The 23599-nt window shown below is 37.6% G+C and overlaps 1 protein-coding gene across 5 annotated transcripts in view; it reads left to right on the top strand.

Annotated features, from left to right (window-relative positions):
* Nucleotides 1-23599, top strand: part of MCU (mitochondrial calcium uniporter) — a 281814-nt gene that overhangs the window by 97046 nt on the left and 161169 nt on the right. Inside the window, exons 2-3 of one of the 5 annotated variants that reach the window (XM_081566521.1) lie at nucleotides 9993-10104; nucleotides 10753-10801. The exons of the other annotated variants lie outside the window; for them this stretch is intronic. The gene's annotated coding sequence lies outside the window, so the exon portion shown is untranslated. The remainder of the gene's footprint in view (nucleotides 1-9992; nucleotides 10105-10752; nucleotides 10802-23599) is intronic. 5 annotated transcript variants of the gene reach the window in all.

Genomic DNA, 23599 nt, shown 5'->3' with positions numbered 1-23599 from the left:
CAACTGATAGTTTATAAAATAACAGGAGAGCAAATAGGTTAGCTGAACTACCTGGCCTCTAAAGATAGAGGGGTATATATAGAAGAAAGCATTTCAGAATTAAAGGCGTTGTGTTTCCATGTTTAATTCTTACCATAGCCCTATTATTAAAGGTATTATTGTGCTAGTTTTATAGATAAGGAAATTGAGGATGAAATAGATTCATTTCTTCTTTCGTTTCATAAACTTTTAATGATAGGGATGCAAAGATGAACAAATGTTTTGGAGCTGAGATGTAAGCCTGAGTCTGGCTAGAATTAAAGCTGTAGCATGCTGGTTGTCGATGTGGGTCTTCCTTCCTTTTCAGGGTCTGCTCCTTCAGTTTTGTTTGTTTCTCGAGCATCTACTGCAGTTTCTACCAAGAGATCTCATCATCCCTCCCATTGGCTACATTTCTTAAATCTTTTTTTTTACTCTCCCCACCAGCTGTTAGCTGATAAGGGTCTAAGATATTGCTCCTCACCCCCGCCCCCCGAGATCTTTGAAATTTAGTTTTAGATTCTAAAAAATCCCACCCAGTAAACCTGGTAATAACTGAGCATTGCTTCTGTATCAAACACTTTTACAACATTGTGTAGCGTACTCCATAACAACCCTTCAGGCAAAACACTGTCCCCATTGTACAGATGAGAAAGTAAAGACCTAGAAAGGTTAATAACCTGGAGTCATTCAGAGAATATCTGTGGAACTCCTATTCTCTGTGAGACACTGTGCTGGTAAAGAGACATGTTTCTATTGTGGTTCCAAGGGTTCAGAGCCTAGCCAGGAGACATTCATAAACAAGACTGCAACTGGCTGTGCTCTTTCTTTTTTCCCCTGTAGAGACTCAGTGGGAACACTGAGAACTACCAAAGATGTTGGGAAAGGCTTTAAGTGGGGAAACCTTGCTTGAGCTGAAATATGAGGAAATACAATGTGTGGGGGACTGAAAAGGTTGATTCATATTTAAGGATATGAATAGTATCTAACATGACAGTATGAGGGGGTACAATATACTTGAGAAACAGCCAGTAATTTGTTATAATTGGAGTATGGGCAAGAATAGCTGGAGATTAGGTTGGACAGTAGTAGTGATACCAATAATAATATTTATCAAGTGCACCATGTCCCAAGCACTATACATAGTCTCACTTAATTCTTGTGATACCCTATGAGTAGGTACTGTTATTATCCTTGTTTTACAGATAGTGAAACTGAGTTGCATCAGGATGATTGAGTGATTTGCCCAGAATCACAGTCAGTGACACACAGCTAGTAAATGACTTGCCCAGGATAACACAGCTAGTGAGTGGCATACCTAGTGTGTAAACCCGTGTAGCCTGGCTCCAGAGCCTGTCTCTTAACCACTGGCTATGATAAGGGATCAGATTGTGAAAGAACCTGTGAAGGAGCTGAAATTTTACTATGTTAAGTCAGCGTTTTTTTTAAAAACTCAACCCGCAGTAGAAATACCTTTTATATTTTGATTGAGTATATGCATGTGTGCATAAAACTAGGAAAGGTCTCATGCAACAATATTTGTACTATGTATGAGGCATGTACAGTTTCTATTCTGTTTTCTTAAGGAAATTCTGGTTGGGGCCCATTTAAACTGATTCTGAAGTTTAAGCCACAGTTTGCAGAAATGCAACTTGTCGAATAGGTGAGCAAGGGAAGAATTTCAAGAAGTTGAATCATGGTTAGGTTCTGCTTTTAGGTAGGTCACACTGGCAGCAGTGTGAGGACTTAATTGGAGAGGCTGGGACTGGAAAGACAGACACCAGTAGAACATCTTAAGTAGAACATCTTAATTGACCAGGCAAAAGGTGTCTGAACTAGGACAGTAGCATTGAGGATAGAGAAAAAGAGAACAGAGAGAAGGGAGATTTAGGAAGTAGAGTTGATAGAACTTGACAATTGGCTATGGACTGTTACTCAGCTAGTAAGTGCTAGGTAGAAAGGCAGTTCAATTCAAGGCTTTTCTGACTGTATTACTCAGGTACAGAAATTTTATTTTTTGACCTTTTCTGTGAGTTTCTTTTTATCGTCATGTTGAATATGCTTCTTTGTTGTCTTTTCTACACCTCTGCTTTTGTATTTTAAAAAACTAGTTTAATTATTTTTAAATGATTTTAAAATTTACATATAAAATCAGATATCCGTGTTATCCCTATTCCTGCCTCCCCACCTGTACCGCATAATATCAGAATCTGGAAGATTTGCATAGCAATATGAAAAAGTTCACATAGCATGATAAGCATTCAGCAAATCTTTGTTGAAAAAATGTGTTCTGTGTATTATACTCTCCCAAAGCAGAAACTCTTAACATGCTCATTAACTAGATGAATACTTTTGAGTAATTTTACTGGGTTTTTTTCCCTTTAACTTTCCATTTTTGTAATATTTGATTCCCTTTAGGAAATATTAAGCATTAAATATGATTAAGCATTAAGTACAAATTTTAAGTGTGATGATCTTATCTTTTAAAAAACAAATAAACAAAACTAGCTATGCTAAGCATGAAATCTTTTCTTAGTGAAATTTTAGCAGTCTTCTTTCTCATATTATGAATGTAGTTTCTCAGAGAAATTGGAGTGGCAGAAGCAGTAGGAATATATATGTATTATCCCTCAGTGTTGCAAGTGTAGTGATATATATACACACATATATGTTGTTGTTGTTGTTCAGTCGCTAAGTTGTGTCTGACTCTTTGTGACCCCATGAACTGCAGCATGCCAGACTTCCCTGTCCTTCACCATCTCCCGGAGTTTGCTCAAACCCATGTCCATTGAGTCAGTGATGCCATCCAACCATCTCATCCTCTGTTGTCCCTTCTCTTTCTGCCTTCTATCTTTCCCAGCATCAGGGTCTTTTCAAATGAGTCAGCTCTTCACATTAGATGGCCAAAATATTGGAGCTTCAACATCACTCCTTCCAGTGAATACTCAGAGTTGATTTCCTTTAGGATTGATTCGTTTGATCTTCTTGCTGTCCAAGGGACTTTGAAGATTCTTCTCCAGCACCACAGTTCGAAAGCTGAGCCTTTATATAGAGTTGAGAACAAGTTATTTGAAATGATTCTCTAACATTTTAATTGACTAGGACCTTACTGGCTTATCTTACCGGAGAGTGAATATTCTTTGGTCTTCTGCTGCTGCTACTGCTGCTAAGTCACCTCAGTCGTGTCCAACTCTGTGCGACCCCATAGACGGCAGCCCACCAGGCTCCGCCGTCCCTGGGATTCTCCAGGCAAGAACACTGGAGTGGGTTGCCATTTCCTTCTCCAATGCGTGAAAGTGAAAAGTGAAAGTGAAGTCGCTCAGTCATGTCCGACTCTTAGCGACCCCATGGACTGCAGCCTACCAGGCTCCTCCATCCATGGGATTTTCCAGGCAAGAGTACTCAGAGAGGGGCGGGGGCAACTGGGGGACCAAGGGTCCGAATTCAGCTGTTTGCAGAGGCAAACGTAGCTGCGAGCGTGGGGAGACCGTGCAGGGCAGTCCAGGTAAGAGATGAGGGGCCCGACGTGCCTGGCTGCGGCCTGACCACCGCCCCCCCCAGCCCCCTGACTGCAGGAGTTAGCGCTTCCCTCACCTCGAGCAGTGACCGTAATCCTCCTTTCAGCAAGCACTCACTCCTCTCTGCTCAGGATGGAGGGGGCCCGCGAGTTGGGGCAGGAGGAAGCACATTCCACGGTGGGGTGGGCAGACTGCCGGGCGTGAGCAGGTGCGGCCGGGATGAAGCCAGAGGACCAGCGCAGCTGGAGCCCCGAGGATGCCACCCACCCAGGCTGGGGCAGGTCAGGAGACCATAGCGGCTGCTGGCGGCCCTCGGACGGGACTGGGAAGCTTGGCCCAAGATCCGCGGAGAGTTTGGCTCCTAACATTCAAGGAGAATGATGGCAAGGTCCATCTACATTTCTTTTTACAGTCTTCACATTATTTACCGGAGAAGGCAATGGCAACCCACTCCAGTCCTCATGCCTGGAAAATCCCATGGACGGAGGAGCCTGGCGGGCTGTAGTCCATGGGGTCGCTAGGAGTCGGACACGACTGAGCGACTTCACTTTCACTTTTAACTTTCATGCCTTGGAGAAGGAAATGGCAACCCACTCCAGTGTTCTTGCCTGGAGAATCCCAGGGACCGGGGAGCCTGGTGGGCAGCCGTCTCTGGGGTCGCACAGAGTCAGACACGACTGAAGCGACTTAGCAGCAGCAGCAGTAGCAGTACTGGAGTGAGGTGCCATTGCCTTCTCCGCTTTGGTCTTCTAGATTTTATTATAATACAAAGGTAAGTATTTACTTTACAATTATGACAATTTTTTAGAGGCATTAGTGTATCTGCTCTACCAGAAAAGATTGTATTTGCAGTGTAGTTGATGAACCTTTTGAAATCTTATGGGAGCAAAGAATAGTTGTACCATCACAGAATTTTTTATTATTGATAGTTCTCTGAGATAGTTAAATAAATGAAAAGATGGAAGTGCTAAGAGTGTGTATGTTTATGTGTGTGTGTGTTTCCCAGTCACCAAAATAAAAAGTAAGTAATTGAAGAGAGTTAGGTGCCGTGTGGTGTAATAGAGTTAGGAGTCTGGGTTCTGTTCCTTTCTCTTCCATTAACTTGCTATTTGACTTTGAGTAAGTGACAAAACCTCTTTGATCCTATCATTTTTGTCAGTTCAATAAGGATGCTTGGTCAGGTGAACCTAAAGGAGTTCTTTAATTCTAATTTACCATTTTTATGTAACACGACAAATAATTTTTATGGTATTTCATTGGGTAGCTTGTATAAAGGCATTAACTGACTTTTATATGTTTACTTATTCTCACAAAGGCAAAGGGCTTGAAGTGACAAAAAAGAGCCTTCCAACTCCTTTCCAGGACAGTTTGCGTAATTACTTCTGACATCTTGATGAACAATTTACCCTGTGTTCCTCTTAATTCATTAAGCCTTTATTTCCATCTTTCTTTTTTCTTCTTTTTCCAATTCAAACTGCTGAGGGAGTTGGGAAAGAGGTGAAGATGTGGTGGGAAATTCAGAGGTGGAGAGAAGGGAGGAGGAAAAAAGCAGTTAATGATGGTGTGTTGTGAGACAGGACTGTGCTAATAATTCATTAATTCTGAGTTGTGAGCTGCCAGCCTGGAACAGAAAATGTTTCTTTGATTTTATACTACAGGAATCCCCAGTGTGAAAAATCTTAACAAGTGGTTAGTTGTCCATAGCAGTCTGGTCTTCCAAACCCTGTGAACTGAGTTTAATACAGTGTCATGAATGTAGAACATTCAGTCAGTGTTGGACAAATGAGTCAGTGAGTTAAAAAGTCTTAGGGACCATTGTCTAACTCCTTCAACCTGGTATATCATCTTGTTCTCTGTGCCTTGATTCTACAGTGATGGAAATCACAGAGCTATGAAGAAGGAATGACTTTGCTTTAGACAGCAGCTAATAATGTTAAAAAAGACTTCACAGATTGTGCTGAAACGAGCATGGCTATGTACAATGTTAAGTAAAAACAGTAATGGAAAAAGATTGTAGGGTTGTTATGCTATAGATAATTTAAGAAATTGACACAGTGACATCTACCTGGTAGGTATTTGGAGCAAGTGAGGGAGAATAGAGAAGAGTGAAGGGCTGGGTGCTGCTGAAGAGAGAAAGGAACTATTTGAATGAGGTGCTGCCAACTCTAGATTCCCTACAGATACATATTTCCAAGGATGACAGGTTTTTGGAGGTGTTTATTTTGGAACAAATCTTCTGTATTTCCATCTACCCCCACTATATCCTGTATCTTGTACTGCCAGAATTCTGCTAGCTGCCATGAAGCAGGGCTGTGGCAAGTGGCCAAGTGTGATAAAAACCCATTTTTCACTTTAAAACAGATTATAGCTGTCAGAATACTTTAAAGAAGTATTTAAAGATGGAATGAAGTGGAAGAAGTAGTAAAAAGGAAGTGAGAAAATGGAAAGTTTTTGGTTCGGTTTTGATGGAATTACATTTCTTTCGTAAACAGAAGAATACCGGCTTATGTCTGTCTCTGTCCCTTTCTCTTTCTTACCTCTCTTTACCTGATCTTTGAATGCCACAGATAGAAGCTGCTGACTAGACAGGAAAAACGAGTTTTCTAATCACAAAGAGGTAGTAGTGATTTTGTTGTTGTTGTTTTTGTTTTTGAGGGGATCCCAAGGGTATACTTTGTCTGAATGTCTCATCTATATACATGTTAGTAATTGGCTTTTGTTTTCTTATTTTGTTCTCATTTTAACCCCCCAAAATATGAAATTTATTTTTTCCATTTCTAGCTCTAACTTAAGCATCAAAACAAAATGTTATCCAAGCACAATTGAGGTGGTAGAACAGAATTGTAGTATATACCATGTTACAAATTTTGGAATGTTCATTTATTAAATGGAGACTTGAATTCCAGTCAGTACTTTCTTTAATTTTAATATTTCATCCTGTCTTAGTAGTTGATTCAGAATGAAATAGAGTTCATAGCTTGGCCAACTGCCGCAAAGTTGAGTGAGCTTTAGATACATAATGGCTCTCTTTTTAATGATTACTAGAGCTTTTAGCAGTAAAAGGGGGGAAATGAAAGGGAACTATGTGTAATAGATTTCTTGCCTAAAATGAATACTCTTGGTAAGATTAAAAGTAGAGACAGGCTGAGGCTCTGAGATATGGATCTGGAGGTCACATCACAGCCAGCATCAGAAAGTAGCAGCACTGGTAGAAGAAAAAAGATAACTACTGAAGATCAGGCACTTGGAAAGGCCATACCGACCCCGAGGGTGGTTGCTTTTTGGTGGTGGGGGTGGGGAGGTGGATGTCCTTCATAAGGAATTTTGTTGTTCGTCAAACATACAAAGGGAAAAGTCTTTTTTTTAAATTATGAAGTATGTAATGTCTGTAAAAACAAGTAGAATAATGTGTTTCTTTTAGCTTAAGAAATAATACAATTATAATTGCTACCCCAGGTTTCCTTCCTCAGTCCTATTTCCTCTCTTCTTTCCCAAACACACTCCAATTTGATGTTTCCGTTGTATATGTTTATGCCATATATCTCATACAGCATTGTAAACATGCTTTAAGTCTTATTTAGAAGATATTACACTGTATATATCCTTATGTAATTTGTTCTTTTTGCTTAATACTTAAATTATGTAGTTGATACCTGTGGTTCTGACTCATTCATTTTTAGCAAGGTGGTGTTTCATACTCTTTTGCACATATTTATGCATTTTCCTGTTGACTGAAAACCTTTTTAGCTGAATATTTTAGGGGGATAGGAAAGAGAAATATGTCATTTTAAAAGTTAGCCATTATACAGAGTGAAGTAAGCCAGAAAGAAAAACAATACAGTATACTAATGCATATATATGGAATTTGAAAGATGGTAACGATAACCCTATATGCGAGACAGAATAAGAGACACAGATGCATAGAACAATTTTATGGACTCTGAGGGAGAAGGGGAGGGTGGGACGTTCTGGGAGAATAGCATTGAAACATGTATATTATCATATGTGAAACAGAACACCATTCCATGTTCGATGCATGAGACAAGGGCCCAGGGCCGGGGCAATGGGATGACCCAGAGGGATGGGATGGGGAGGGAGGTGGGTGGGGGGTCCAGGAAGGGGAACACATGTAAACCCATGGCTGATTCATGTCAATGTATGGCAAAAACTATTACAATATTGTAAAGTAATTAGCCCCCAACTAAAATAAATAAATTTATTAAAAAAAAAAAAGTTAGATTAGGAATGTTGTTTTGACTTTCAAAAAGGCCAATTCCTTTTTTGGTGTGGAATGTCCTCATTTATCATTTTTCTGGGAAAGCCCTTTATACTTCCTGAGAGAAGGCAGAGACGAGTAATGTTTCATTACACAGATGAACATGTCTTACACAAAACGCAGAACAGCATCTGCTGTATTACAGTGAACTCATAAGGGACTGAGATGCAGCAAAAGCTTGGTTAATTCTATTAAAATTCTCAGATTTTTCAAGTGCAGGCAAGCTGTGGATAGAAACTGGTTGGTATTTAGTCATTATTTCTTTTCTGTGTGTTTGGAGTAATTTGTATTTTAAAGCTGTCTGCTTTGTTTTGTAAAAAGATATGCCTTATGTGATAATAAACCAAAAAACTGTTCTTGGATTGTGTCATGGTTTTGATGCAGTAAAGGCAAAACAAGGTGTGGGACTGAGGGGAGGTACTTCTTTCTGAGGCGGTTAGTTGGTGTGAAATAAATATTTGTATTAATAATAAATTATATATATACATATATATGTGTTATGTATGTATGTCAGTGTATATTCTTTCTTTGTAGTCATTAATTTAAAAAACCAATCTCTGAGAAATATTTTTTATTCCCAGTCTCATGTTGTCATTCATTTGCGATATCTTTGATATGGTGTGTTGAACAGTTTTGCAGAATACACAGTACAGAACTTCATTCAGGTTGTCCCTCCAAATGATTTGCTATAGTGCATTAACCAGAAATGCTGATGCAGCGAGGGAAACACTAATAAATGGGATGCTTTCCAGGGACTGTAGCTAAGGCAAAGCAAACACAAGCCAAAATTAAGAAGAAAACATTAGTTAAGCGCCCAAGATGTAATCTGGCCAGAGTTGCTATTAACAGTGAATATTCCATTCTAATTAAATTAATTGAGGCCTGGGTAGTTTGAATCACCAGACTGTCCATTAAAAAAGTGACCCAAATTTAAACATATTAGAATTAAAGGCTAGTGCAAGAATAGTCTTTTTGCTATAATTTATAAGATTGAAAGCTTAAATTATTTGCTTGTTTCTATTGGATGGATTCCGATGCCTCAAGAATGATTAAACTCAACTGCCTGTTATTTTGGATTGTGGTTGTAAGGAAAAGCGTGCTGAATGGACCTGCAAGTAAAAGAGGGTTTTTTATTTTTCACTAGTTTTGTTTTGGTAGGAATGATTAGATGGGAGAAGAGGGTATTGCAAATTAAGAATGATTGTTTTTTCACTGTTGCTGTTTTTCTTACACATTGCACTGTTTTTTTCCCTACAAATTATTTTACCCATAAATAGTGTAGGATGGAGAGAGGAGATAGGTATGTAAACAGGCTTTTAAAAATTATGCTTGGAACTTCCCTGGTGGCCCAGTGGTTAAGACTATGCATTTCCGTTGCAAGGGGGCGTGGGTTCGACCCCTGGTTGGGGAACTAGGATGCCACCCAGCATGGCCAAAAAATAAGATAAGGTTATATTTAAAATAAATAAAAATAAAAATTGCTCTTCTTGTTTTTGGATGATCTCTGATTAATTGGCCAAGAGTCAAGCATTTTAAAACATGCTTTTTAAACCAGAGAGTTGTTATGGGTATGCAAATGAATTATTTTTTTTTAACTCTGCCAAAATTTCTTAAGTTTTGTAAACTTGTTTCTGAAACTGTCAAAAGTTCTTGAGTGAACTTTGATAGGCTCACACTTCTATTTCCGGGAACCTCCTAAATTTTTACAAATATTTCTTATCTCTGTATAGTTTATCAGGGTTCTATCTGTTTTTCAAATGCTGGAATGGTAGAGGTATGTGAAAAAAAATTTCTCCTTAATACTATTTCTAAAAGTATTGATTTATGAGTTGTTGCTTCAGATTCTCACTATTTTTATTTCTCTTATGATTCTGTTTTTATTTATTATTTCTCTATGATTCAACTTTATTTCTGTATGATTCAATACTTTCTCTGGGGAAAAAAAGTGTATTTCAGAGTTTCTCATAACCAGTCTGGATTTATTCTAGGTTATAACTCATTTTCTTTTAAAAGTGCTCTCTTGTCCTAAAGGATTGCTTGTAATAACTAGCAGCTAAGAATGACTTGAACTTTTCAGACTTCCTCTTCTTTTTCGGCATTAAAAGCTGAGGTGCCCATGTCAGCAGGCTCAGGAGGGCCTCTATCTTTGACATTGACTTTACATTTTTCTATTCTTTTAGGTCTTTCACTACCATTCCTACAGTGGTTGGCAAGATAATCGTTTCCACCTCACTCTCCATGTACCATGCCAGTGACAGCTGCTAGAGTGTGGAGCTGGTCTGTGGGAGTCAAGTAAGTGCCTTTTTTACTATTTGGCATGGTTTTTGCTTACTTTGCAAAGCCATGGAGAGGAACTCCTTAAGATTAGTTTTTAAAAAGGCACTTGCTTGATCCTTGTGGGCTGGCTCTTTGCTCCAGCCTGCTGTTGAATATCTGGTAGCTAACATGAAGCTGAATTTAGCAAGGTGACTAATACAGAAAGGAACATTTTTACTAGGATAGACCCTGTAAGGATGATAGATCTGATCTTGGCTTGATTAGACCATTTATATTGATGAACAACCCCTGTCCCATCCCAGAATGAATCAAACTTCTAAATTAGTTCAAACAGTTAGTTACTCTGGCCTTCTGGAAATTTAATAGGTTATGGATGACCAAGGGTCTGTTGTTATAAACCAGCTGAGTTATGTGGAAACAGAACAGCTCTCCCAGCAAAGCCAGTGACCTTGGCGGTTTTCTGAATTAATTTAGCTTACTTTAAGGAAGAAGTGATTATTGGTGTTAATGAGATTTGGGTTTCTGTATTTATTGCTAAAGTTGCTAAAACTTGGTATTTTACTTTTGCAGGTCACCTTGTAAATTTTGCCTATATAAATTAACACACCCCCTGTTATGTCATAACAACCATGTAAGGGAGAGTGTTTTCCTGCTCTGTCTTAGGTATTGGTGATGTGACCTGTTCACGCAGGGGAAACTTGAACATTTTCAGGTATGTGAAGATCCTGATTCATAAGCATTTTCTCCCTGCAAACAAAACACAGTTTATTTCAGTGGAGTAGTTTTATAAAATCGAACTTTTCAGTTGATTTTCTTGCCCCTGATATTATAGAATAGGAACTGGCAAACTATAGCCAAGACCATTGCTTGTTTTTTACAAATAAAGTTTTATTGGAACACAGGCACATTTGTTATTTACATGTCTATGACTGCTTTTGTATTAATAACAGAGTTGAGTTGTGACAGAGCCCACATGACCCACAAAGCCTAAAATAATTGGCTCTTTAAGAAAAAGTTTGCTGATTTCTCCTACAAAAGAACCACACTTCAAGTTGTACTTAGAGATAGACATGGTGTAACCACAGTTGAATTCATTAGGTTAGCTGATAAGTGATAAAATTGAAGCTGGAAGCTAGGTCTCCTGCCTCCTTGCTCAGGGTTCCTTCTACTAGGGCTTATACCACATTAGAGCTACTTGTTTTCCCTATTAGCTGTAAGGCACAATCTTTTTTCCTTTATTTTCTGTGAAATAAAAGCAAAAACTCAATGATTTAAATCACAAAGATATGATTTATTGGAGAATTGACTTTACTTGGAGTTTGGATGCTTTTATCATTTGAAGGTAACTGGGGAATTGCTTCTTAATGAATCACTAAGTGCTTATAGTGTGTACTCAAAAAAGGTTAGGTTAGTTGGAATGAAAAGAAGTCTAAGCCTTGATAATAATTTTATAGCTAGGAGCAAAACCAAAACTGGCACAGATAGAATGCTTCCTTCATGTATCTGTGTCTAAGCTCACAGATAGCAGGATTGTATATGTATGTATGTGCGTATGAGTGTCTAACAGCTCAAAGTGCATTTGGATTGTATCCTAAGAAGAGTTTACCAGGTGTACTACAATCTGCAGATTATGTTACGAGTTTTAAATGGAGTTTTAAAGATAAATTTTATTTTAAAACAGTTTTGGATTTACAGGAAAATGACTAAGATTGTATATAGAATTCTCATAGTTACCCCTTCCTATTTTCCCTGTTATTAACATCTTACATTAGTATGGTACATTTGTTATAATTAATGAATATATATATAGTAATGAGCCAATATTGATACATTGTTATTAACTAATCCATGCTTTATTCAGAGTCCCTTGGTCTTTGCATAATATTCTTTTCCTGTTCTAGGATTAAATGAATTTTACTAGCATGTTCACTGAATATTAAACTAGTTTTGAAGTCTTTCAGTTTCCAGGAGTATGATTAAATGAGTACAGGCTTAACTACTGCAGAGTTCTGACTTGTAATATTTATATTCTGTAACTTGTCAAGAAAGTAGTTACTTGTAATAGTAATAGCTCTTCAGTTTGTTCCTAAATTTTTAGTATCATCAATTCCAGAAAGGGCAAGACAGACTTGGTTACTTCTGTTATTGTCATATGCAAAATTGCTGGTGAAAATATTCTAAAATAAATTGCTTTCTTTGGAAGCAGTGCAGATCAGCCATCCTACTTCAATATGTTTATCCTCCTAAAGTAGTTTTTGAAGTCAGCACCTTCTGATGAATCATTAATCATTCAAATTTCCTCAAAAAGACCTTAAACTATTTCTTCCTTAAAAGTGTATGTTATTTTCTAAAGTTAAACACATGCATGCTCTGTGACTCATCAGTTCCACTCCTAGATTTATATACAACAGAATTGTGTGCTTGTAGTCACCAGAAGACATGAACAAAAACGTTCATAGCAGGACTACTTGTAATAGTTCAAACTGGAATTTTCCTAATGCCTATCAACAATAGAATGGGTAGCTAGTTTTCTGGCATGATCACACAGTGAATGTTAAACATTGATCACAGTGAACAGAGAATAGCTATTTATAATAATATGTGAATTCCACAAATATAATAGTGTCTGGCAAAAGAAGCCAGGCACTAAACAGTATTCATTTACAGATATCTCAAAAACAGATAAAACTATCTGTGTGTCAGGAAATTGATTATCCTTGTTGGGGATGGGGAAAGTGTTTGGATTGGGGTATGAAGGAGTTTCCTGAGGTGCTAGTAATGTTCTGTTTCTTCTTTTGACTACTGGTTACATGGATGTGTTCACTTTGTGAAAATTCACCAAGCTTATATATTTCTCTGTATTTATGTTATTCTTCAAAGAAAAAAGTATACAAAAGTATTAGCAGCTCTGAAAAACACAGAAAATTCATTGTCAACATTTGAAGGTTATGTGGAGAAAAAAACTGAACAAATTAACCTCATATCTTAAATATATGATATCTGAATTGTAGAATTATCAAAGTGCCATTGTGTTACTGGAGCTGAATGAGATGACTAAAGTAGGTGTTAATGACTGCTCTTTATTGTAACCAGGTTTGGGGAATGCCTCAGAAAATACTTCATCCATTCTTTATTATGGAAAAGACTTACAAGCCAAGTAGTTGCCACTTGGATATACTGCTGTATTTATACATGCTGGATTTTCTCCTTCCCTCTGAATGTCATTAAATCAGTGAGTGAGCTTTCAAACGTAACCAGAATGTAGAGTTTTTTCCCCAGTGGCACCCCTTTTTGTGACTTCACTTTTTTTTTATTGATACCTTTGATTCTTTATTGTGTTTCACAGGTATTGCATTTTTTACAAATTGAAGGTTCGTGGCAACCCTGTGTTGAGCAAGTCTATCAGCACTGTTTTTTTCTGATAGCATTTGCTCACTTCATGTCTCTGTGTCACATTTTGGCAGTTCTTGCAGTATTTCAAACTTTTTCATTATTTGTTATGGTGATGTGCGATCAGTGATCTTTGATGTTACTACTATGACTGGCTGAAGGCTAAGAAGATGGTTAGCATTTTTAGCAATAAAGCATTTTCACAGGTGTGTACTTTTTTTTCAGGCATAATGCTATTGCACACTTAACAATAAACAGACAGAACTTTCAGATGCACTAGGGAACCAGAAAATTCATATGACTCACTTTATTGCAACATTTGCTTTATTGTGGTGGTCTAGAACCAAACCTGTAATAATCTATGAGGTATACCTCTATCCCATCCTTTTATCTAGTAACTAAATCCTAGTTGGAGCCTATCTTTCTCATCTCACTTACCTTATACTTTATGTTCCCTTTATCACCATCCTTACTTATATTAGAACTCTTACCATGTGTCTGGACATTTGTCTAAATAGCATCTCAACTTTTCAGTGTTTCCTCTGCAATCAGTCCATTCTGTATCTTCTTGCCAGATTTATCTTTTAAAAATCTCACCAAAGCATGTCCTCTCAAAAAACTTTTACATGCCACCACCTTTAGGATTTAATATAAAAAAATAAAAATATTTTTTTATATTAAAAAATACCTTAGTCTGGAGATGAATGAGATGACTAATACCTTTACCTTAGTCTGATATTCAGTTCAGTTCAGCTCAGTAATGTCCGACTCTTTGTGACCCCATGGACTGCAGCATGCCTTGCCTCCCTGTCCATCACCAAGCATGCTCAAACTCATGTCCATTGAGTCGGTGATGCCATCCAACCATCTCATCCTCTGTCATCCCCTTCTCCTCCTGCCTTCAATTTTTCCCAGCATCATGGTCTTTTCTAATGAGTCAGCTCTTCACATCAGGTGGCCGAAGTATTGGAGTTTTAGCTTCAGCATTAGTCCTTCCAATGAATACTCAGGACTGATTTCCTTTAGGATGGACTGGTTGGATCTCCTTGTGGTCCAAGGGACTCTCAAGAGTCTTCTCCAACACCACAGTTCAAAAGCCATCAATTCTTCAGCACCCAGCTTTCTTTATAGTCCAACTCTCACATCCATACACAACTACTGGAAAAACCATAGCTTTGACTAGACGGACCTTTGTTGGTAAAGTAACGTCTCTGTTTTTTAATATGCTGTCTAGGTTGGTCATAACTTTTCTTCCAAGGAGTGAGCATCTTTTAATTTCATGGCTGCAGTCACCTTCTGCATTGATTTTGGAGCCCCCCAAAATAAAGTCTGTCACTGTTTTCACTGTTTCCCCATCTATTTGCCATGAAGTGATGGGACTGGGTGCCGTGATCTTAGTTTTCTGAATGTTGAGCTTTAAGCCAACTTTTTCACTCTTCACTTTCATCAAGAGGCTCTTTAGTTCTTCTTCACTTTCTGCCATAAGGGTGGTGTCATCTGCATATCTGATGTTATTGATGTTTCTCCCAGCAATCTTGATTCCAGCTTGTGCTTCTTCTAGCCCAGCATTTCTCATGATGTACTCTGCATATAAGTTAAATAAGCAGGGTGACAATATACAGCCTTGATGTACTCCTTTTCCTATTTGGAACCAGTCTGTTGTTCCATGTCCAGTTCTAACTGTTGCTTCCTGACCTGCATACAGATTTCTCAGGAGGCAGATCAGGTGGTCTGGTATTCCCATCTCTTGAAGAATTTTCCACAGTTTATTGTGATCCACACAGTCAAAGGCTTTGGCATAGTTAATAAAGCAGAAATAGATGTTTTTCTGGAACTCTCTTGCTTTTTTGATAATCCAAATTACATTGGCAATTTGATCTCTGGTTCCTCTGTCTTTTCAAAAACGAGCTTGGACATCTGGAAGTTCATGTTTCACGTACTATTGAAGCCTGGCTTGGGAGAATTTTGAGCATACTTTACTAGCGTGTGAGATGAGTGCAATTGTGTGGTAGTTTGAGCATTCTTTGGCATTGCCTTTCTTTGGGATTGGAATGAAAACTGACCTTTCCAGTCCTGTGGCCATTGTCTGATATTCAGGACCTTCTAAAATTGAATTCCAGTCTGTCTTTCCACTGTTAATGATAATGTTGTTTTGATAGCGATTGATTGCTTATTAACTTCCAGGTTGTGTGAAGCACCATACATGTATGGTTTTATGTAATTATTCCTGTAAAGTACATACTGTTATTACCACTGTTGAGGAAATAGAGGCTGCAGGGTTCTAAATAATGTGCCCAAGCTAGTACGAGTTATAGTTGTAACTTTCTCCTACATGCCTTAAATGGACCCATCCCTAACCACCAAGTACACTCCCACTTTTATCCCAGCTCTTTCACTTTGCACATCCACAGCCTGGAAGGCCCTTTTTTTTCCTTTCTTCCCTCTCTCACAGTCTGTTTGTATTTATCTGTTAAGACCTATCTCAAGCTCCATCTGTTCAGTGATATATTTTTTTTCCTCTCCCTTCCTCCTGGCAGTTTAGAGAATACTTAGTCGCCTGACCGTATATTTTATACTTTTATTGCCTTGAGTCTGTAGTTTTTAATATATATGGATGATTTAGTTTAGTCTTTAGAATTTTAACCTCCTTGAGGTTGAGGGCTTAGATTATAGGATTTTTTATATCCCCTGTAGTGCCTTATATGTATATAACAATAAGGGTATATATTGATCATTTGAAATGATAATAGAACTGTTAATAGCTGAAGATATATAATATGCATATAAGACTCTTAGTTCTTTGTGTTTCTTAATTCAGAACCAGGAATGATATATCTAGCTTAGAACTACATATCATTGATTTGTAAGCAGGAAGCTTGATAACCGTTACCATGTACTGATTCACATCAGAACAGCTCTTTATATCAAGAGTTTGACTTCTCTGTTTTTGATTGAAGTATGGTTGACTTATGATATTAGTTTCAGGTGTACAACATAGTGATTCAATATTTTTATATATTAAACTCCATTTCAAGTTATTTTAAAATATGGGCTATATTCCCTGTCCTGTACATTATACATCCTTATACATCTTATTTATTTTATTTTATTCTTAGTAATTTGTACATCTTAATCCCTTCCCCCTATTCTGCCCCTCCTCCCAAGGCACTCTTCATGGGTAACCACAAGTTTGTTCTCTGTATTTTTAGTTCATTTCTGTTTTGCTATAATTGTTCATTTGTTTTATTTTTTGGATTCCACTTAAAAGTGAAAACAGACAGTATTTGTTTATATCTGACTCATTTCACTCTTTTTATCTGACTCATTTCTGCTTTTGAACTGTGGTGTTGGGGAAGACTCTTGAGAGTCCCTTGGACTACAAGGAGATCAAACCAGTCAATCCTTCAGGAAACCAGTCCTGAATATTCATTGGAAGGACTGATGCTGACGCTGAAACTCCAATACTTTGGCCACCTGATGCAAAGAACTGACTCATTTCAGAAGACCCAGATGCTGGGAAAGATTGAAGGCAGGAGGAGAAGGGGACAATGGAGGATGAGATAGTTGGATGGTATCACCAACTCGATGGACATGAGTTTGAGCAAGCTCCAGGAGTTGGTGATGAACAAGGAAGTCTGGTGTGCTGCAGTCCATGGGGTGGCAAAGAGTCAGACACAACTGAGTGACTGAACTGAACTGACTCATTTCACTAAGCATAACAGCTTCTAGGTCTATCCATGTTGTTAAAAATGGCAACGTTTGATTTGTTAAAATTTTTGTGACTGAATAGTACTCCATTGTGGCCTTCCCTGGTGGCTCATCTTTAAAGAATCTGCCTGTAATGCAGGAGACGTGGGTTTGATTCCTGGGTTGGGAAGATCTCTTGGAGAAGAAAATGGCAACCCACTGCAGTATTCTTGCCTGGGAAATTGCATGGACAGAGGGGCCTGGTGGGCTCTAGTTCATGGGGTCACAAAAGAGTCGGACACGACTTAGTGCCTAACCACCACCAATATTCCATTGTATGTATATGCCGTATTTTCTTTATCCATTCATTTGTTGATAGACACTTAACTTTTTCTCATTGTCTCACCACTGGCACTTTGTTTTAGACCACCAGTGTATCTCACCTAGAATATAACAACAGCCTCCAAAGCAGCCTCCTGCTTTTGCATTTTTTTTTTATGGTGAGAACTCAGGCAATGGAAGTGATGATGTCAGGCAAGAAGACAACCATTCCAACAGCTTCAGATCTCACTTAGAGTAAAAGACAAAGTATGTTAAGTGGCCTCCAAGCAGCAATGTGCTGATAAAATGGATCTCTGGAAAAGGAAAATCTTCTGATTTATAGCATACGCCTATTTTTGTGCTATTATTATTATTCCTGCTGTGGGATTCAAAGTTCTAGAAAGTATAACAGTCTGCTCTTTACATGGTTCCAGCCAGTTCTGTCTTACCACTGCTGAACATTTAGCTCTCTGACTCACACCTAATTATTGCTACTTTTCCCCTTGCCCACTCTATTCTTATGATACTGTCCTTGCTGTTCCATGGTGGGTGACATGCACCCACCTCACAGGATCTTTGCCTTCATAGCTTTGTATAGTTAGAGTTGGGCTTCTCTGGTAGCTCAGAGGTAAGGAATCTGCCTGCAATGCAGAAGACACAGGAGACGTGGGTTTGATCACTGGGATCACAGAGAGTTGGACATGACTGAGCTTGCAATGCATAGTTAGAATGCTCTTCTGAATACATGCAGGTTTGCTTATTTCTTAACCTCTCTCAAGAGTGCTCAAGTATCTTCTGTGATTTCACTATGTAAATTTGTAGTCTTTCCCCTACATTTTCTCACCACACTCTTTCTTCATTACTCTGTTTTATTTTTTCCTAGTACTTCCAACATATAATATGTTTATGTATCAATATTACTTGCCTTCCCTTCCTATATCTTTAATTATAACAGAAGCATTTTCTTCACTACAGAATCCTTAGCACCCAAAGCCTAACACATAGGCACTCAAAAGTTGTTGAGTGAATTTATATGTACTTCTTCTAAAGATATAAATTGAATGTGTGTATTTCCCATCTGGGAGCATACTTTGTATGAAAGGAATTTTTAATTTTTATTTGTTGGTTGTCCTGAAATGATTTCCAAAATACACTGCAGTGTTTCTACACCTGTCTGATGCCAAACTGTAGTGATATATTACTGCTCTTTCTAGGCAGTGTTTTCTGTAGGTGGGGATAATGGTTATATTCGCTGTTGAGACTGAAAAAGTAGCGTTTCATTTTGGTTGAAAGGAAAATATCTGAAATACATATAAACAAATCAGTTTGGGCCTGTCACTGGTACTTGAAACTTGATATTATTGTTTACTTCAGTTCTTTATGAGAAATTCAACAGTATTTATGGTAAAGTGTATGTTTGGTAGTGTGTTAATCTCATAATAACATCATTGTGAGTTTGAATATCTGTGATAATTAATGAGAACATGTAATTTGTATACTTTATTTGAAGATTAAAATATGTTTATAGGGACATTTTTTATGTATAAATATTAAAATTTATAGATGAGTTTAGCACACTGCTTTATTAGAATTTAAAAGGTGTATGACTTCATATGAACTAGATGCTACCTTTTCCTCTTGATCTCAGTTGCTGCCTTTTCCCCCCTGAAGTGGAATTCACTCCTCTGCTTCACTTAGTCTTGTTGTTCTTCAATTGTTCAGTCGTGTCCGACGTTTTGTGAACCCCATGGACTGCAGCATGCCAGGCTTCCCTGGCCCATTGAGTTGGTGATGCCATCCAGCCGTCTCGTACTCTTATTGTCCCCTTCTCCTCCTGCCTTCCATCTTTCCCAGCATCAGCGTCTTTTCCAGTAGGTCGGCTCTTCACATCAGGTGGTCAAAGTATTGGAGCTTCAGCATCAGTCTTTACAATGATTACTCAGGGTTGATTTCTTTTCGGATTGACTGATCTCCTTGCAATCCAAAGGACTCTCAAGAGTCTTCTCCAGCACCACAGTTTGAAGACATCAATTCTTTGGCACTCAGACTTTTGTATTTTCCTGCTCTCACATCCATACTGACAACTGGAAAAACCATAGTTTTGACTGTATGGACCTTTGTCAGCAAAGTAACATCTCTGCTTTTTAATATGCTGTCTAGGTTTGTCATAGCTTTTCTTGCAAGGAGCAAGTGTCTTTTAATTTAATTTCATGGCTTCAGTGATTTTGGAGCCCAAGAAAATAAAGTCTGTCACTGTTTCCATTGTTTCCCCATCTATTTGTCATGGAGTGATGGGACCAGACACCATGATCTTTGTTCCTTGAATGTTAAGTTAGTGCATAGACAAACATTACACTGAGATGGCAAGATTGAGCTGTACTTACTAACCAGAGTTTTCTTTCTTCTACACTTAAGTATTTTTATAAGTAAAATTATAGCACAGTAAGAATTGTAAACATGATAGCCAAAGTTACTTTTTTCAAATTAATCTTTCGGGTATAACCATATTAACACATTTTTATTTTGGGGTTTGAGTCACAGAGGTCAGAGAAAAGGATAATTTGAACTGAAAGCTATCACTTCTTGGCAGACAATTAAGAAATGGAGAAAAAGTCTGATTTTCTTTATGAGTGTAGATGTTATTTTATTGAGTGACACTAAAATTTACAATATTTTTCTCCTACAGACTTGAACATTGAAGGAAAAGCCTTTTTTCTTTTATAAAAGCTTAACTTCCTTTCTTGTGTCACTTTTGGTTTCAGAAAATGTTTATCCTCTGGAGTTGTTTTTTTTTTATTAAGACTTTTTAGAGCAGTTTAAGATTCAGAGCAAAATTGCAGTGAAGGTACAGATTTTTTATAACAACATTTTTAATGATTACTCAATGTGTCAGAGAACAGAGATAACCTTATTTTTCTGTTCACATGTCTGATGCTGTGATTCTTATTTTTTCTAACACAGTCAGAATTATTATCCTTTTAAAAAGCTTGCTTCTATTATAAAGGTAATAAATATTATCATAGAAAAACTGAGATACACAGAAAAATGGAAGGAAGAAGAAAATACTACTGACAGACAACCACTGTTAACATTTTTATGTGTTCCCTTCCAGTCATTTTTTATGGAGTTCATCTTTCCTCTGATACAAGAATCATTGATCTTTATATACAGCATAAAAGTATATAACTATATTTTGCTTCTTTTGCTTGGCATTTTGCCAAATATTTAACAAATGTGTGATGAACGTTTAATGACAGCATAATACTCCAAAGAGTTGCCGTATCATTGCTCGTGTTTATGATATGATTTTCAAAATAGATTTTGTTGGTGGCATATTTGAGAATTTTAAAGAGTAAGCATTCTTTCCCCTTGAAACAACTTTTGAGGAAAAATTGAAAATAACAACAAAAACCCCCTGAGAGGATCCTTCTGTTGTGTGTTACTGTGTAAACAGAATTGGTTACTGCCCTGATCACATTCTTATACACTCAAAAGTAACAGGCACAAATTACAATAAAGTTATTTAAAGCATCTTTAAAAGTCCATCTGTTTGAGACGCTGTCTTCTAAAAACCTTTTACTATTTTAGTGAAGACTGTTAGGTTTTTCTATGGCTATTGGAAAGCTCATTCTTCTGTCTGTAGATTTGGTAATGAAGAATATTAAGAAGTAAACTCAAAAGTGGGTATAGAGAGAATATATCTCAACATAATAAAGGCCATTTTGAAAAACCCACAAGCAATTTATCATGCTTAATGGTAGAAAGCTGAAAGCCTTCCCACTAAATTCAGAAGAAAACAAGGATGCCCACTCTCACTGCTTCTATTTAACATAGTATTGGAAGTCCTAGCCTCAATAGTTAGACAAGAAGAAAGAAAATGTATACAGATTGAGAGAGAAGAGGTAAAGCTGTCACTATTTGCAAATGACATGACACTCAATATAGAGAACCCTAAAGTCTCTTCACAAAAACTATTAGAATTAATAAATGATTTCAGCATGGTAGCAGGATACAAGATTAATATAAAGAAGTCATCTGCATTTCTATATACTAATAATGAAATATCAGAAAGAGAATCTGAAAAAGCAATCCCATTTAAAATTGCATCAAAAAATATATATATACTTAGGGATTTCCCTGGTGGTCCAGTGTACGGGACATGGGTTCAATCCCTGGTCCAGGAAGATTCCACATGCAACTCACAACTAGAGAAAGAAAGCCCACACATAGCAATGAAGACCCAGCACAGCCAAAAAACAAAATAAAAAACTTAGGAATAAACTTAACCAAGAAGGTGAAAGACCTATATACTGAAAACTATAAAACACTGATAAAGGAAATTGAAGATGATTCAAAGTAACGGAAAGATATCATGTACTCTTGGATTAGAATAATTAATACTGTTAAAATAGCCTTACTATCCAAAGCAATCTACAGTTTTAATGCAGTCCCTATCAAATTTCCCATGACATATTTCATAGAACTAAAACAAATAATCCTGAAATTTATCTGGAACTACAGAAGACCCAGAATTGCCGAACTTGAAGAACCTAAATACCCTTGCAGACTTCAGACTATACTACAAAGCTACAATAATCAAAAGAATTGATATTGATGCAAAAAACAGGCACAAAGGTAGGGATATTGATCAGTGGAATAAAATAGACATTCCAGAAATAAACGCACGTACCTATGGTCAGTTAATCCATGACACAAAGGAGGCAAGAGTATGTGACGGAGAAAAGACAGTGTCTTCAACAGTGATGTTGGGAAAGCTGGACAGTTACATGTAAAACAATGTAATAACATTCCCTCACACCATATATAAAAATAAGCTTAAAGTCGTTTAAAGACCTAAATGTAAGACATGACATCATAAAACTCTTGGAAGAGAGCTTAGGCAAAACAGTCTTTAACATAAATTGTAGCAGTATTTTCTTAGATCAGGCTCCAAGGTGAAAGAAATAAAAGCAAAAATAAACAAATGGAACCTAATTAAAAGCTTTTGCAAAGAGCAAAGGAGACCATTAACAACAGGGAAAGACGACCTATGGAATGGGAGAAAATGTTTGCAAATGATGCAACCAGCAAGAGATTAATATCCAAAATATACAGACAACTCATACAACTCAACAGTAAGAGACAAATGGAAAGACAAGCCCAGAATAGACATTTTCCGAAGAAGACATACAGATGGCCAACATGAAAAGATACTCAACAGTGCTAATTCGAGAAATGCAACATTAGAAAAATGCTAACCAAAACTACAATGAAGTATCACCTCACACTGGTCAGGATGACTATTATCAAAAAGGCTACAGATAATAAATGTTGGAGAAGATGTGGAGAAAGGGGAACCCTCATAACACTGTTCGGAGAAGGCAATGGCACCCCACTCTAGTACTCTTGCCTGGAAAATCCCATGGACGGAGGAGCCTGGCAGGCTGCCGTCCATGGGGTCACTAAGAGTCGGACACGACTGAGCGACTTCACTTTCACTTTTCCCTTTCATGCATTGGAGAAGGAAATGGCAACCCACTCCAGTGTTCTTGCCTGGAGAATCCCAGGGACGGTGGAGCCTGGTGGGCTGCCGTCTCTGGGGTCACACAGAGTCGGACACGCCTGAAGCGACTTAGCAGCATTAACACTGTTGGTAGAAATGTAAACTGGTGTGGCCACTACGAAAAACAGTAGGGAGGCGCCTTAAACTGAAACTAGAACTACCATATGATCCAGTAATTCCACTTTTCGGTATATATCTGGAAAAAAGGAAAACTCTTGAAAAGGTATATGTATCCCAATGTTCATAGCAGCACTGGTTACAATAGCCAAGACACAGAAACAACCTAAGTGTCCATTGACACTTGAATGTTTAAGATATGACACACACACACAGGATGGAATATTACTCTCCCATAAAAAGAATGAAATAATGCCATATGCAGCAACATAGATACACCTAGAGATTATCATACTGAGGAATTAAGTCAGACAGAAAGACAAATATATGATACTATTTAGATGAGAAATCTAAAAATATGATACAAAGGAACTTATTTACAAAACAAAAATAGGCCCACAGACAGAAAACAAATTTATGGTTACCAAATGA

The sequence above is a fragment of the Giraffa tippelskirchi genome, chromosome 2 (assembly GCF_054371585.1).
Source record: "Giraffa tippelskirchi isolate mGirTip1 chromosome 2, T2T-mGirTip1v1.2.pri, whole genome shotgun sequence".
Taxonomy (NCBI): domain Eukaryota; kingdom Metazoa; phylum Chordata; class Mammalia; order Artiodactyla; family Giraffidae; genus Giraffa; species Giraffa tippelskirchi.
Note: the sequence above shows the minus strand (reverse complement) of the source record. Positions and strands in the feature narration are given on the sequence as shown.